This window comes from Athene noctua, chromosome 23 (genome assembly GCF_965140245.1).
Source record: "Athene noctua chromosome 23, bAthNoc1.hap1.1, whole genome shotgun sequence".
Lineage (NCBI taxonomy): Eukaryota > Metazoa > Chordata > Aves > Strigiformes > Strigidae > Athene > Athene noctua.
Window position 1 is genome coordinate 5,060,564 of NC_134059.1, and position 16,558 is coordinate 5,077,121.

A 16,558-nucleotide genomic window follows, 5' to 3' on the forward strand; every position below is an offset into this window, starting at 1 on the left:
CTGCTCGGACTGACCCTCACCGCGCACGGGAGGATGCTCAGGCATTGGTCTCACGCTGGCAAGACACAGAGGAGGACACCACAGGAAAATAGGGCAAAATAAAGCAACTCCCCCTATCCAGCGCTTGCTCCTTGCCCACCCTCCTGCCCACACCTCCAAGTATGTGAGGGGAGTTCATCCCACCCCGAGGATGGGCAGGGTGAGCAGTGGGAGCAGAGAAGAGGGGAAGGACCCCCCCTGCTCCCTCCCACTCTCCCTCCCTCCCCGAGAAGGGTTAAGCGACGCTCGCGTCGAAGACACTTTGTACTTGGATTTAAAAATACAGCCAATGCCCCGGTGGCTCAGCTCCGTGCAAGTTGCAGGTATATTTCCACACTTGAGCCAATAACCTTCCCCGAGGGAAATTTAGGCTTTTTATGATTAAAAGGGGAAAAAATAATAGTGGGGAATTAAATATAGTACAGAACAAGAGAACAATTAGCAGTTGCCGTTAGCGACACTGGGCCAAGTTTGGGACAAACGCCGTGGTTGTCTGGAGAACAGCAGGGCTGGGGACAGCCACTGGCACGAGCTGGGGACAGCCACCAGCACGGCCAGGTGACACGGGAATCGGCCGGGTGCTCGGGGCAGGGAGGGACTCTCGGTCCTTGGCAGATGGTCCTCGGGAGCCTGGACCCAGCATGACCCAGGCTCATGTGAGCAGCCTGCTGGGACTGGCCACACCTCATGGGCATGATTTTTTTCTACCTTCACTTTATCAAAAGCAAATGGAAGTGTTTGCACAGGTTGTAGCTTCCCTAATAAGCAAACACAGGTTAATTGTGGGTGGAGCAAAGGCCGGGGCTGCCAGTTGTACCCTCGCTGTGGGCCAGGACAGCAGCCGGCAGCAGGGACAGAAGGGGAGAGGGAAGAGCCCCATTCCCCCGTTCCCATCCCTTCCAGTGCGTTGCACAAGAGATTTTGCATTGCACAACCCACCCTGGCTTGGCTGGCCACCCGCTGCCCTGCACCTTGCTCATCGCCTGTGTACAGCTACATTGCAAACTCCTCCACGGTTGCACAACCGTTTTACTCCAAATCAGCTGATTTTTTTTTTGCCCACTACAGTCATGCCCATGTGAGACCGTTACTAACAGCTTCGCTGGCTCATCTCCAACGGCACACACTAATTTACACCCCGGGGCAAAGCCCCCTGTTATTTCCCCAAGCCCTCCTCGCTCCTGCACCGGGGCAGAGACCCAGCCCAGACTGCCTCACACAATCCCCACGGATGGCCAGCAGCTCCAGAGCGACCCCGAGCACTGCTGGAATCAGATCACACCAGCGTGTCTCAGCCCCTGAAGAAATCCAGAGGGATCTGCTGCAAGCCACGCTCCAGCACAGAGGAGCCAGCGACACAGCCTCTTCTTTCAATAGCTCTTTTGGAGATGGATTACCACGCCAAGCAGTATTTCCTCTGCTTCCAAGTGGACCACGCAGGCCCTCTTGCCTGGCTTGCGGTCAGCACGCAGCGATGAATGAACAACACATCTTATCGGGAGCGGACGGAAAATGCTCTCCAGCTACAGCCCGGGACGGGCACGGTGCCCGCCTCCGCGCGCTGCCACGGGCTCCAGCTCCATCCCACCACCTCTGCCTGGGGCCGGGGGTGCTGGGGGCCGGGATGGTTTTAAACAGGGTGCACAGCTGCACCCAGTCCAGCTCCTCTTGGGGTGGGTCTGGTCTGAAGCGTGCAGGGACATGTGGGAACGTCACGGAGAGAAGGGACAGAGCACAGAGGAGCTGGCTTCCCATGACAGACCTGTCCTGCCCTGGCCTCCATTTCTCCCTGTAAAGTTTCATATAAAATGGCTGATCTGAGGTTCTTCCCTCCTCCTCAGCTTTTTGAGACAAGTTAGTGCCAAGCAGCCTAATTACAATCTTCGCTGAGATAACCACATGCTTTCCTGCCGAATGACAGGCTGGGTTACCATGTGGCTCAGGGCCAGGACCAGCTGCCTCCCTGTCTGGGCCAGGCCACCGCCTCCGTCACACCGGTCACATCCCCGAGGGATGGGGGGAACAAGCAGACGCTGCTCCCCCCCGGCGAGGGCGTGCTGAGGACGGGAGCGCGCAGGCAGCCCTACCTGCAGGAGCCCGGCCGCCGCAGCCCGCGCTTGCAGTCGGTTTTATGGGCTCCCCGAGTGTGACGATGAAAGGAAACCTGCTGCGAGCGCGGCCGGGCTGCTGCACGGCTGGTACAGCTCCGAGATCAAAAGGGATGCTCGATGCTGCAGCGCAGGCAGCTGCGCACCCCACGGGAGGGAGATCCCACACCGCGCTGTACCCCCATCCCTCCGGTGAGGAGTGCCCCGGGCACCCAGCTCTCACCTCAAACTGGGGACCGGCTACAGTGCAGGATGCTGGGAGAGTTTCTGTACGTGGCGAGGGCTGGATCTGCACGTGGGGTCTCTCCGTGCTGCTGGTGGGCTCCCCGCTGGGGGCAGAGCACCCCCATCACGGGGGGAACATGGGGGCTCAATACAGCGGGGTCCCACGCAGGGCTCAGAACCCTTCAGCGTGGGGATCCCAGCCACGGGCATGGTGCAGGGAGGTCAGCGTGAGCAGCAGGGCCCTGCCCGTGCCCCGACCAGGGGGGCTGCCTACGCACAGAGCTAAACCAGCCCAGGGCAGCAGAAAACCCGCAGCAGGAGCGCGGGACAGGCCCCATCGGCCCCAGAGCTGCACCAGCCCAGGTTACCAGAGGGAAACCCCCCACTCCAGCCCCACGGGAAATGTCCCCCCCCAGCCTGGCTCCCTCCTCCTTAAGGCTCCCCACCCACCACTGCAATGAAAGGGCTGGGGTGGGCTCACCTGCCTCCACACACTTGGGTGTTGCTGGGCTAAAGAATTGGGCTTTTGGCTTCTTCGTGCTTAAAATTCACTCAGCAAAGAGAGAAAGGAAAGATGAGGTGTGCAGGAACGGTGCCCCACTGGATACTTTTCCACCCTCACAGGGCTGGATGTCCCAGGCGAGGGGCATCCTCACTCCCAAGCCCATCGCATCGTGCTGGAGGGTGAAGAGAGGCTGGATGTGAACCCCAGCAGCCATCAGCTTTGTGGTGGACAACCCCTACAGTGGATCCAAAAGCTGCTGCGGAGGAAAACAGCCCAAACAGCACCAGGAGGACTGACAATAACCAACCTGAGATCTGATTTCAGGGGGCTGGCCACATCCAGTTCTGAAAATAACACTTGCTGGGTGTGACCAAGGGAGAGCTGGGCTCAGCAAGGGCAGGAGAAAGCTGCCTGCTCTGCCTGGGTCTAGCCCAGCACGGCTGCCTGCATCGGTCCAGCCCGAGCTCCCGCAGCAGGATACGTGCAGAAGCGTTGCTGGAGGACCCTCGTGCCCCGGAGATCGGTGGGCACCTCCTTGGGATGAGTCACGCTGCTGTGCCAGGGTGGAAGTTAGGCAGCTTCTACCAGCACAGAGGAATGCATTGAACAAAGACCCAAAAATCCCTGTTTGTTGTAGAGGGAAGAGTTAGTCATGCTTGTGCTCCATGCTGCTGAGTCACCCAGCAGCCACGGAGCCCTGGGATAAGGGACTGGAGAGGGTGGGAGCGACTGTTTACTGACTTTTACATGTAAATCAATCAGGAGGTTGTGACGATGCCATAAACCAAGACAGGCACAAGCTGAGAGGGAAGAAGAACAGTTGGACAGAGTTTATAGCTGTTAAAGAAAAGAAAAAAGGAACCGTAGAGGTATTTTATTTGCAGGACCGGAGCTAGCTTTAAAAATTATAGGTAACATTATATTGCATTTTATATACCACCAACAGACCCAAAAGCTCTTTTATATGCTGCGGCAGACGCAGCTCCTTCCTGCCTGATTCAGAGCAGCAGCTGGGCCGTGATTTCTGAAGGCATCAGCATCTCGGCTGGGGCTGTGGAAAGGCAGCTGGAACTGGGCAGCTGACAGCATGAAAACCCACCCGGGCTGTCCCAGGAGCAGCGCTGGTCCAGGGCAGCTAATGAACAGCCCGCACAGAGAGAGGCGGGATGAGGTTGCCTCGTTGGACTTTTAAACTGGGACACAAAGCATGTTCGTGCTGGTGAAGCGGAGTTTTCTTTATGATAGATGCCAGCTTAACATCTAGCATTAACAACAGAGGCTCAACTCTCCAATGACTAATGTTTCCTTTGATCAAAATCGTGGCTCTGGTGAGCAAAATGCCCCAAAGCTGCCGGGAGGGAGGTGTGAGCAGCACGCAGCCGCTTCGCAGGGGCTGGCCCCAGCCCCATGCAGGACACACTGCTGGAAATGCTGTGCTGGATTTCTCCGGCGAGGTCCGGGCCATCAGTTGTTCCTCATCGTGGCTAGGAGCGGCTCCAGGGCTCTGCCGGCAGCGTGCCGGGGTTGCCCCGGGTCTCTGCTGCTTCGCCCCCTTGCACGAGCCCAAGGCATCCCTCTGGGCAGGATGTGGGGGGGTGCAAACAGAAAACGGGTGTTTATCTGTAGCCTACACCCGCAAAGGGATTCAAACCATTCCTGAATGGAAAGCGGGAATTCTATCTGCTTGTTCAAGTAGCCCTTGCTCCCACTGTGGATGAGGCGGGAGAACTGCTCAGCCCATGACATGAGAATTTCCTACCCACGGCTGTCTCGGCCGCTTGCCTCCAAAGCTTGAATCATTCCTCTCATTCGATGCAGAAGTCAGAGGATTTCCTTGAAAATAGAGTCTTTGTTTGGCAAATATTTCTCCCATCTGGTCCGGGGCTGTAAGCGCTCTTTGTTGATTAAACGACAGTCTCTTTCTCAGCCAGCACGATGCCATCAGCAGAGGGAGAGGACTTCTGAGGCCCGGCTGGGTGGCCGGGGAAGGGTCCAGGCCCGTGCAGATGCCCTGCGCGGAGGAAGTGCTGTGTGTGTTAGAGAACAGGTTTGTTTTTTAAAAAATACCAGGCTACATCCTTAGCGGTTTCAAATTTGGGGCACAGATTGTCGAGCTGTTCTGTGATTTTAGAGCACCTGAAATAATGGGACCTTAAGCTGGAGGCGATCTCCTAGAACCTCCCAGCCACCATCATAATACAAATGGGTCATAATAAAAAATAAATTAGTGTGAGTCCACAGAAGCCAGCAGAGCTCTATCCCTTTCACAGGCTAAGGATCCAGATGAATATTTCATTTTAAATATTCTATTATGTTGGCTCATATCATTGTAATATCTGAGTGTCTCACATTTGTAATGCAACTTTACAACAGCTTTGTGAGACCTGGAAATCTCAGACTGGAAATTATTTCAGGCACTGGCCATCTATTTTATTCTGTGCTGGTGCAGCATCTTGCACAGAGGAATCCACGACTGGGGCTTCGTGGTGCTCCTGAAGATGCGGAATAAACAGAACAAGACCACGCATCTTGGGACAAGGCTGCACGGAGGCACAGGACAACGTAGGAAATTGGATTGAGCCTCCCAGTGCCAGAGTGGTCCCACTGGCCCGTCCCTCAGCTGGAAGAGCCGCAGCCAGTGCTGGTTCATCACTTTCTCTCAGGGCGTGGAAAGACAAAGAGGTTTGCAGAGGCTTTTCTATCACCTCGCGGGGTTTGTGAGCAGCTTTGCTTGCTCTAGCACCATATCGGTGTTTGTAAACAACCTTCTTAAAATACGCCGAGCAGGATGTGGGAGCACCACGTGAACGTGCAGCTTCTTGTCAAGGCAACGGGTCCGACTCTGCCCTCAAAGGGCAGAGCAGAATAACTCACCGAGCTCGTTCCCACCAGCCTGCCCGAACATCACCAAGGACAGCTCGGCGTGGGCAGCCCCACTTCCCACCTAGGCAGTGGGAACAGCACAGGGACAAGGACCGTGCTGGCCAGGGGTGCACGGATGCTGTGGAAATGACTTGCTGCCTCTGCCAGACCTAATTTAGCAGATGACACCAGCTGCTTCCCGAAGAGGTGCACATAACCCTGAGACAAGCCACTGCGAAATGACTCAGCCGAGGCAAACCCTTCCTCCTAACACCTCCTTGTGCTGGTGTTTGACATATGACCTGGCAGAGGGAGATTGCTAATAATACCTACATTTTATATAGCACTTTTCTTTGGGAAATCTCAGATGGTTTTACACAAAAAGTCAAGTCTATTTGGAGCTCAAGGCTTCTAAGGATGTGTCAAGGACAGAGAGTTTTGGTACCCAGGAAGGCAACATGGGAAAGGTCTATTGCCAGAACAGATCTGCTAAACAGATATCATATCATCAAATGATATCAAATATCATCAAATAATGATGGCTATGATTAATTTGCCATTGTTAGGGTCCAGAGTAAACACCCCCAAGATGATCAGGGAGTTCATTTTTTTCACAGCCACCGTTTCAGGTTAGCCAGCAGAGTCTAGATGCTACAGCCCTATTTTGTGTTGTGTCCCAGAGACCGTCAGGAGCACGAGATGGCTGTGAGAGCATCTCACGCTGTGTCAAGCTGGGAGCCCCATCCTGTTGCGGGAGGTCTGAGCTCTGGCACTGCAGCCCAAGCAGGTGTCCAACCCTCTGGCAAGTCCGGGGAGGGAGCCAGGGAGGTTGGGGACAGCTCAGAAATAGCCCCAAGCCGCGCAGAGGAAGGCCTGGGGAGAGCTGGTGCGTACACTGCAGGCTTTGTCTCGGGCAGGTCGGCTGGGTGTGTGCTTCCTGGCATACAATTCCCAGATTAGCAGGAGCCCGGCTGCCAGCAGCTCCTCCGGCCCAGCCATGAATGAGCAGCTCAGGGCTGGGAACTGCTGTGAGGTCAGTGGATCAGCGTGGCGCAGAGGCGAGGATGGGACACCCCGTCCCATGCACCCATGGGAAAATGAAGGGGCAGGGACCCACTTCTCCAACCGATGGACCCAGGATCCCCCCAATCCCTCTCTGCTACCTCTAGAAGAGGTTGGCTTTAGCCCCAGGGGATGGAGATCAGCCCTGGCCAAACTGATCTCACTGCTTCTTTTGCAGTGAGTGCGCAACAGAGGCAGAGACTTGTCTCTTCTTACTGCAAAATTATTAATAAAAACCTTAAAAGCCACAGAGAATAACTAATCTGGAGAACGTGAAAAAGCTGGCAGGTGGAAGAGTTGGGAAAGGAGAAAAAGTAATTGGATAGAGAACTGTTTAATATGGAAAATAATCAGAGGGAGAACAATTTATTCACACTAAATGCTTTATCTAAAAAAATAAATAATTCAAACCAAAGCCAAGCCATGCCAGCCAAGGGGGTGAGACTCATGGGTCTTTCCCAAGGAACAGGAAAGGAGAAAGCAAAAAGGGAAATGTATGTTCCTTAAAGGGAAATGTAAGGAAAGCAGAGGAAAAATCTGGAGCTGAGGAGCTCTTTGGGACAAGCCTAAACCGAAGTGGGGAGCAGAGAGGAAGCATCGATCTCTCCTGTGGGAGGGCTCCCGCCGTGGGGTGGTCAGTCAGGGGCTGCTCCCCACCTCTCCCCAGAGCCGGATTTAGGGAGGGAAAGGCTGCACCTCAGGGAGCAAAGCGGCCGACGCAGAGTGGCACTGCCTCCCACCAGCCCTGCTGCCTGCTCCCACCGCCTGGCGGGGCTCCCAGTGCTTCCCAGTCCCCCAGAATGGGCTCTTCCCTTCGGTCACCTGCCCAGCACGGGGCCCTGGGGCACAGGGCTCTGGGTACCTCCAGCATCTCTCGCCACGAGAGCTGTGGACCATTAGCACAGAGCAAAGTTAGCCCGACACCCCACTGATGCCCAGCTGCTTGCACCCCTCCCGGCTCCAGCCCCATTTACCACCTCAGAGAAGCTGGACACCCGCAATTCCCCACCGGCTGCGGCCCCGGGAGCCGTGCCAGGCGGGCCCCTGCTGTTATCTGCCTGCTTATGAAGCGGCATCTGTTTGCAGACACCCCCTCGGAGGCTGCGGGAGCTGCTGTGCGGGCTCTGGGGATCAGACCCACGCTCTGCAGCTCATGGTGGATGGGTTCAGGCAGAGAAGCATCCCTGTTAAACCCTGGGTGCTTCCCTCAATGCTCCAAGTCTGCGCCTGCCCACATGCTGCAGAGCGAGGTGGCTGTGGAGAGAGCTGAGCAAAAAAAAACCAAAAAAACCCCCCACGATCCAAGAAAACAACCCGGTAAAACTCCTGGCCCGCACACGTGAGACAAGGAAACCGCTTCCACGCTTTGTTTTCCGATGCTATTTGGGAGTTTCCCTTCCCCGTTTTGCAGCTACTGAAGACAAGACAACACATCTGGCCGGTGCACCAGGGAGGAGATGGGATGCTGTGACCCCCACGCACACGTGCCCGGTGGGCAGCGAGGGCAGGCAGCCCCCAGCACCCCCCTCCCCACCACCCAGACACGCTCTTCCTGTGCACGGAGTGAAGGAAGTCGGTTTTTCCTCCCTCCCGGGCTGTCCCTGCCTTCAGGAGGAGCGTGCTGGCATTCAGCTGGGCTCACAGCAGCGAGGAGTGACAGCCCGTGCAGGGATCTGCCTTCGCAGAGCCAGGATTGGAAACTCCCCCCGTTTCCCCCGCGTGGTGACGGAGGGTTTCTGTAGCCAGTTGTCTGGTTCTGCCCAGAGCCTGCGTCAGCCCAGATTTCAGAGGCATTTAGAAACGTGGCACTGATCAGTGAGGTGCTTTGGAGGGGTGGAGTTGGTACAGAACCTCTTGTCTGAAAGGGGAAACTGAGGCAGGGAGCACAGAGTCAATCTTTTCAAAGGGGAGACTTAAAATTAGGTTCATTTAATAAATAACCTCAACCAAAACACGCTGAGTTTCCTTTTGCAGAAGCCAACAGCTTTTCTAAAATGGATTGATGGACCTGATGCAATTTTAAGCAAGCGCCTTGCCCGTGGTCCAACAATGGCTTGGTGGAGGAGGCAGAAATACAGCCATGGCCCACAGAGCATCGTGGTAGCCCATGGCCACCAGGAGAGATGTCCCATGTCCGTGCACCAATGGAGTTTTTCTCTTCTAGACTGACCTCGGCCTTTTCCAGGGGTTCCTGCTCCACTTCTGCTTCTCCCAAAGCCGCCACTCTTTTCTCCTGCTCTGTCTTCGGAAAACCTCAGTCTGAGAAAGAAATACATCAGAGAGGGACACCCTGAGTACTACAGCAAATGGGAATAACACTCTCAACAGGTCCTCACAGCCAGGAGCCAACCCCAGAGGCTGACTGCTCAGCCACATCACCCGCAGGACCTCGTAAGCAGGTTGCCCCGAGCTTCTTGCCTGTCGTCTGCTGCCCCACTTGAGCACTCTGCTCGGACACGCCGAGGATCTGAGAGGCTTCTGCGGGTGCTCGCAGCAGCCCCGTGCTTCAGGGCTCCCGCCCAGGATGTGATGGGTTAAGCTTTCTTACCCGATTAAAAAAAATACCAGGGAGACAGTCCACAGTGTTCCTCCTAGAGGGAAGGGATGGGAGCTCTGTTATTTGAAATATTTCAAATCCAGCGAGCAAAGGTGGAGGGAAAGGTCTGGACAGAACAATTCTGTGCTGGGGACAAAGGTGAGAAGGAGGAAGGTCTGGGAGTCCCTTCCCTCCCCTCTTGCCGGGAGCCTGGACGATGACACTCAGCTCCCACACAGATTTATCAGCCCAATAGATATACGTAGCCACAGAACAACACTCCCCCTTCCCATATTTATACAACAGATTATCAGAAGGTGTATTTATAAATTATTTTGTCCTAAACAGATTATAGTTTGACAGCTCTTCCAATGCCTGAAAAACACAAGCTGGCTTATGCAGGCTTCTCTGGACACGGCAAACAGAGGATTTGATTAACGTCCAACATGCTCCAATAGTTATTATAGGAACAGGGCCTGGATCTGTTGGGGTTTTTTTTTCATCAATGCGATAAATCTGGTGTGTGTGAGAAGCGCTTTGCCTGAAGCCTCATATTGTCTCTTCATCCAGAGCCAGCACAGCCGTGATAAACTCGGCGTGGAGAGCGCCGTGGTCTTGGCACAGCAGCTCCAACCTCGCCCCCCCCAGCGCTTGGCACTGCCACCATCTTCATCGTCCCACCCTGCCCGAGTGGGAAAGGCACCTTGCCTCCCCCAGCGACCCCAAAGGGAACCAGGAGGAAACTCTGTGAATAAAACCTGATGAAGAAGAGGGGGTTTGATGTTCCGTTTCACAGTTGCCGCTGCTCTCCGTGCCGCAGCACCCCCGGAGAGCCATCACACCCCGCCGAGCTGGGCGAGCTGGAGCCAGGGAGCAGCAAGGGGAGCAAAGAGCAACTTGCCCTTGGTCACATCCCTGCTGGCACCGCGCCCGGGGCTCACGGCCGGACTGGGCCACCCAGAGCCACCGGCGGCTCCGGAGCAGGGGTCAGAGTCTTGGATTTGCCAAGAGTTTGCAGGAGTCGAGCCTGCCCACCCTGACACCCACGTCTTGCGTGGAGTGACCAAACCTGTAGGTTGATGGAAAACCTATTTGGTCGCTCCACGCACCCTGTCCCCGCTGTCCCCTGCTCCCCGCAGCCTGGACGGGGCAGGGAGCCAGGGTGGCCCCACACCCTCACTCCCCCAGGGGTGTCTGTGTCAGCCCGCCGGGTTAGCCCGGCTCGGCTCAGCTCGGTTGGAAGTCGGAGAGTGCCATCTGGTGCTCCGAGGCCATTTCTCTCCCCAGCAGGTTCCCGCAGCTCTGCCGAGGGCTTGGGGGGAGCCCGCGGGGGGTTCTGAGCTCACCTCTCGACCAGGGTCACCTCAGAGGGGTCTGCAGGCAGGAGGGGGAGAACTGGTGTTGCAGGTTTATTAGCAGCCGCATTCAAAAGAGTTTCCTCTTTGCTTACCAGCTCCATCAGGCTTCCCAGGGCATGAGGCTGCAGCAAGAAAAAAAAAAAAAAAGTTGATGTTGGTGTTGACAAAATGTCTCTGTACAACAGCTTGATTCTGATGTAATGCTAATTCCAGTAGCTGATCTTGAAAAAAGCCCTCTTCTCCCCCATCCTGCCCCTCACCATGCCAGTTTATCGTCCGGAGATCTGAGTGCTTCATGCAGTTGAGTAGATGTCTCCTGGCAGGGAGGGGAAACTGAGGCAAACAGGGGAAGAGGTTGGCCCAGGGTCCCATAGGGAGCAAGGGACAAAACCCAGCAGACGTCTGGTCTCCAGGGTCCCATGCCCCTAACTGTTACGTGGCTCTTATCGCCCATATTTTGCCAGGCAGGAGCAGGATCTGTGGCATGGTTATGTCATATAGAAAGGAAATCTATTTAAAAAACCCAACTTTTTACAGCTTCAGGCAGCTCCCCAAGACTATTGTTAAAACACTGCCCTGGAGTCCCTCTCTGCTGTCTGGAACAAAATATTGACCATTTCTCAGAGCTGATTTAACGCTCTGCAGCATTCAGCAGAGAGGGGGCCTAATTTGTCTTGTATCTACATGCCGCACCCTTCACACCCCACACCCACGCTCCGGCAGAACAGCTTTATTAAACCACCAACCCCTCCACCACCCCAGCTACTTCCTGCAGCTCTACCAAGTCCTGCATCTTTTTCAGTGTCTCTCAGAGCCCTGACTGAGCAGCTGGAGTCTCTGCTCTGCTGCAGATTTCTTTCTCTGCTGCAAACCTGCCCTGTTGGTGTTGTCTGGGTTGGTGACGCCCATCCTGCTCCGTCTGTGGCCTCCTCTGGCTTGCCCACACTGTCTTGTAGACACTTGGGGAAATCACCAGCATCCCTGACCTGACCCTCATCTCAGATGAGGGCCTAGTCTGCTGGGGCATCTCTTGTTCTACTTTGGATTGACGTGTTATGGAGATCCAGGAGCTGTTACAACGGGATTGGCAGGGACAGCAGGATAATCTTACACATATAGCTTGTTTTAAGGCTGGTGGGTAACAGTTTACCACAGTTAATCAACCCTAGTCACAGTGTGGTCTGTAAGACGACTGAGAAGGGAATCCCAAAGGCCTGGTGCTTCCCACTCACCCTCTTTCACTCCCATCTCAGCAAACATCCCAAAACCACGTGTTGTCCATCACTGACCAGCAGCATCCTGAGACCATTCCCTGCTCAGCTGGAGAGGACCATGGAGGTACAGAACTTCAAAGACACCCCGGAAAGCCCCGGCAGTGCCAGTGCCAGGCAGTGCCTTGGCAGTGCCAGGGGTCAGTTTTAGCATCGCCGACGCCGATCTATCCCTGTGCCTTTTCTAAGGCCTGAGGGCACTTGGATCCTTCCCAGGAGTGATCATCACCCATCACCTTAGCCCCGTGCTCCATGTCCCGTCACCAACCTTACGTGAAGTCCATCCAGGTTTGCTCATGTTGAGCCCATTCCACTGGGACAGCTCTGCTTTTTGGAATCCTGCACCCTCATCTGTTGTTTAAAACAAGCCCAAATTAAACAGTGACTCCCCAGAGCTGTCACCTCCCTTCCTGCACATGGTCCTTGACACAGCAATTAAACGTGCCCGCAGTAGAGTGTCTGAAAGAGGATACCGAGCCAGGGCCAGGTCCTCGAGTACAGGAAAGCAAATGGGCTTATTGCCGGGCACACCAGGCACTGAATTCAGTGGGCAACTGGCTGAAATGCCCCAGCCCCTCGCATTCCCTGGGCGATTTTCAGTGTTCTCCACCCTGGCCCCTGGCTACTCTCCCCAGTGATCTGACTCCCTGGGCAATCCCCTGGTTGGTCTTCTCCAACACGCAGCTTTGATGCCAACATTTAGTCAGCAGACAGGGTGCAGCGTAGCCCTGAGGCTAATATCCCCAAAGCATCATACAGACTGGGAGAGGATCTACCAGTCAGGACTTCTCCCACCAACTACCAGGCAGCCCTCAAGGGTGAGGCAGAGATTTCCTTTCCCTCTGAGCCATCCTCTCACCTTTCAGGAGCTGTTCTTTCTCTCATTCATCACCAAAGTTCACAGAAAACATTGTCTTGGGGCTTGAACTGCAGGTAACATCTTCACCATCAGCAGCCAGACCTTGAAGGAGCCCACCCCTGGATGCAAAGCACAGTTAGGTGTGGTCAAACGAAGGTCAGCAGGACCAACATTGCAATTTCTGACCCTCTAGCAGTGTCCCTAACACAGCCAGATCTGGCTGCATCCCCTGCATCCCCTCGAGAGGCCAAAGGTTGCCAAGGGCTGTAAGTCGGGTTTCTGATGGGTGCCACAGTCCATAGAGAGCTGCCTGGAGCCCTTCGGGGAGGTAGGGGCAGCACAGGCAGCAGTGGGAACGGAGCCTGCCTGCTGTGGATGCAGGGTGTCCCGAAGCTGTGCAGGTTCTGGAAGACAACTACAGCCTTACTGGAAACACTGACTTCATTTCAATGCTGAAATGGGAAGGAAAGGGGAAAAAAATGGGTTTTGTAAAATCCAAGTGAGCAACTGATTATAAAGTCCAAACAAGCAGCTGTCTGCAAAACACTGGCAGCTCGGGATGTGGCAATGCTGACGCAGCCAAGCAGGCCCCCCCCTGCCCCCCCAGGGTACCCGTGTCTGTGAGGCCATGCTCCCTCCACAGCGACACTGAGGCAAGATGGATTTTTGGCCCCATGTCACCCCCCACTCCAATGCTTACCTCTCCAGAGCTTTGTCACCAACAGCTTCTGGCATGGCTGTCCCCTCCTCGCTGGCCACCCCGCTGCCTGCACGCTGCCAGGCTGAGCTGCTGGCAGGAGTGGCCACCACAGCACCAGCTCCATGTCACTGGTGCTCAACGTCAGGCAGCTCCTGCTCGTGCTGCTCCCCAGCGAGGCCGAGCTCCCCCAGCAACTGCTCCGCGCTCCCCCCCTCAGCATCCTCCCTCGGCTCCCCCAGGTTGCTGCAGCCCTCAATGGTGCCCAGGTCTTGCCCCTCTGCTTTGGGCTCCCGTGACCCCCAAATGCTCCGTGGGAGCCCAAAGAGACTCCTGAGGAGCTGGCGCAGGGAGGGAGAGTGGGAAGCCCCAGCAGCTGTTGGGGCATCCATCGGTGCCAGTGCTGGTGGCTCAATGGCTCAGAAATAGATTTGAATTTAAACAACCCCAAACCGCTCAGGACCCGGAGCTGCAGCACGCAGACAGTGGCAGCGGCCTGAAATATGTCACCCAGGAGGTCAAAGGATGTACAACCCAGGGCTGAGAGGGGGATACAGACCAGGCATAGCCCAGAGCTGGGGGAGACAAGGGGCATCAAAAGGTGAAGCCTCCCCCCTACCCACAGCGACTCCTTCTTGCAGCATTCCCACCTCTGCCACAGTCTGGCCTTAGACCTGAAACTTCGCACCAGCAAGGGTGAAGGGGGGTGGGAGGAAGGGCGAAGGCTCACGAAAACTCGCAGTAACACTTCCAGCAGTGCATTACCGCAGCCAAAGAGAGAAAAGATAAAAAAATCACTATTTCTGCAGGCAGCAGCGGAGCAAACGGCTTTTAAAAGCAGCGTCTGTGTTTGCCATCGCAATGCGATGGATTCACGGCAACTGAAACAGGAATTGAAACAGCAGCAAACTCAGGGACCTGTTTCTCCCTCGGCCTCTCCGGCACGTGTCCAATGGGTATTTTCCTAGGACCACAGTCTCAGGCAGGGCATGATTTTCCCCGCAATGTTCCTGCGCTCGCCAGAGCCATGCTGCAGCCGCAGTAACACCGGCACAACACGGCTCTCGCTGGCGTAACGGATCCCTCGCGGAGGATGCTGCGAGGAGCTCAGCTCTGCTCCTGTGCCAGGAGTTTCTTCTGGCTTACTCTACCAGCGTCTGCTCATCCTTGGCTCAGCTAGCCCACAAGCTGCTGGCTGACAGAAAGGGTTTTTTCCCCCGCAAAAAAACCCCAAAAAACGAAAAAACAAAACCCTCTTAAAACTGCCATGTCATCATGACTGGTTGGAACTGAGATTCTTCCACCCTCCAGCTGAACCCTCCTGTTCCCTTTCCTCTGCCATCGCTGGGCTCTGGTGGCCCAGCACAGGGCGCCACTCCTGCAGAGCACAGACCGCAGCTCTCCTCACCACAAAAAAAAAAAGGTGTGTTTTCATGTCAGGCCCTTTGCTCTTGCTAGCACGAGAGGGCCGGGGATGCACAGCTGAGTGCAGCCCCCTTTCCAGCAGCAGCACAGAGCCGACTCATCAACCAGTTGGTGAAAGCACATCCTAAAGCACCACGTGAATCCTGGGAGCTGAGCGTCCTTCTCTGTGGCTGCCGTGCATCTCTTCTTTACACCAGCAAATATATCTCTGTATTTACACCAGCAAAAGGGGCTGCCGGTGGGAGTGGGGAACATTTCACACAAAGCCAATGTGGCAGTGTCAGCTGGGAATTTCTTCCCTATTGCCTCAACATCGGAAAACCACTGCAACAGCAAGGCAGGCAATCACACCAGAGCCATAAGCAGGATTTAGACCAGTCATCAAACAATCTCCTAAATACTCGCTTGCCACCATCATTTCTTGATGTCCCTATTGGCCGTTCCCATAACAGAGCTGGTGCTTTCAAACGAATTTCCCCTTATCCCTGATATTTTCCCCCTCTTTAACACTCTCCAGCAGCCGTTTGCAGACACATCGCAGCGCGAGTCCCCGCTGCCCACCCACAGCTCAGTCCCCACAGGTTTCTTGCTGCATTTGCTGTGGACACAGAGGAGTTGTCCAGGCCTCCTGCATGGCTTATTTTCCACACCTTTTCATGCTCAATGCGATTAAAAGTAGCTGTGACTATTATACACCTGATGCTCACCTAGTGCCGCTTTCCCGGCTGTTTTTCTACATGCAGTGTATTTGAGGTGGAAGAGGCTTGTAAAAAAGGATGAAGGATTATAGATGAGAGTCGCTTTTGCAAAAATTCTTACAAGCACCACTGCCTGATGGGGAAATACTAAAGGATGCTAAATCTGAAACAGTGGTGGGACTCAGGAACAGCCCAGATGGATGCAATGTGCAGAGAGAAGCACAGGATTCATCCTGCCACAGTCAGCACATCCCACTGGGCCAGAATGCAGCTTAAAACCCGGCCACACTCCACACCAGCTGTGCACAACAGCCACCACCAGCACAGACCAGCAGGGCTGCTGGGGTAACCCAGAGGTAGAGATGTTCAGACCCAAACAGCCCCCATTCACCACCAAAACTCACCCCAGGGCTCCGTGCAGAGTTAAGGTTGATGGTGGGACCTCGAGCCCCTCCAGGACCAGGAGTTTGTGAGCACATGTTGGCAGGAAGGCAGAATCCTTGCTACCAGGCTGATGGGGACAGTCCCCATCCATGGATTCCTCACCTTCTTCTGCTCCATCATTAGTCTTAACCCCCTGAAAGCCATCTCTGGCCAGGACACATCTCTCCTGACCCCCGGTCCTACAGTCACCCTTTGCCTCACCCTCCACAACCTGCTAGGACGCAGCTACCGCCCTCAGGAAGGTTTGCCAAGGCCACGTCCCCAGCAGCCCCCACCTCCGAGGGGAGAGGGCATCTCTGGAGCCAGAGCTGGACCCTCTTCAACCCTGGCGAAGCTCAGCCAAGTAAGTTCAAGAATTCAAGCCTCTCTCTTCAGCTCTAGGGCAGGAGCATCCACAGGGCATGTCACCGCAGGGCATGGAGAGTGATCCTACCCTTGGACACACAGGTAATTTGATAATTAGCAGGCA

The 16,558-nt window shown here is 55.2% G+C and overlaps 1 long non-coding RNA gene across 1 annotated transcript; it reads right to left on the bottom strand.

The window, feature by feature from the left end:
- Positions 1 to 10,663: 10,663 nt before the first annotated feature.
- Positions 10,664 to 12,949, bottom strand: LOC141969565 (uncharacterized). The gene is made up of 3 exons (XR_012635072.1): positions 12,826 to 12,949; positions 12,235 to 12,317; positions 10,664 to 10,817 (listed from the first exon to the last, which is right to left on the bottom strand). It is a non-coding gene; the product is annotated as an uncharacterized LOC141969565 (long non-coding RNA).
- Between the last annotated feature and the right edge of the window lie 3,609 nt (positions 12,950 to 16,558).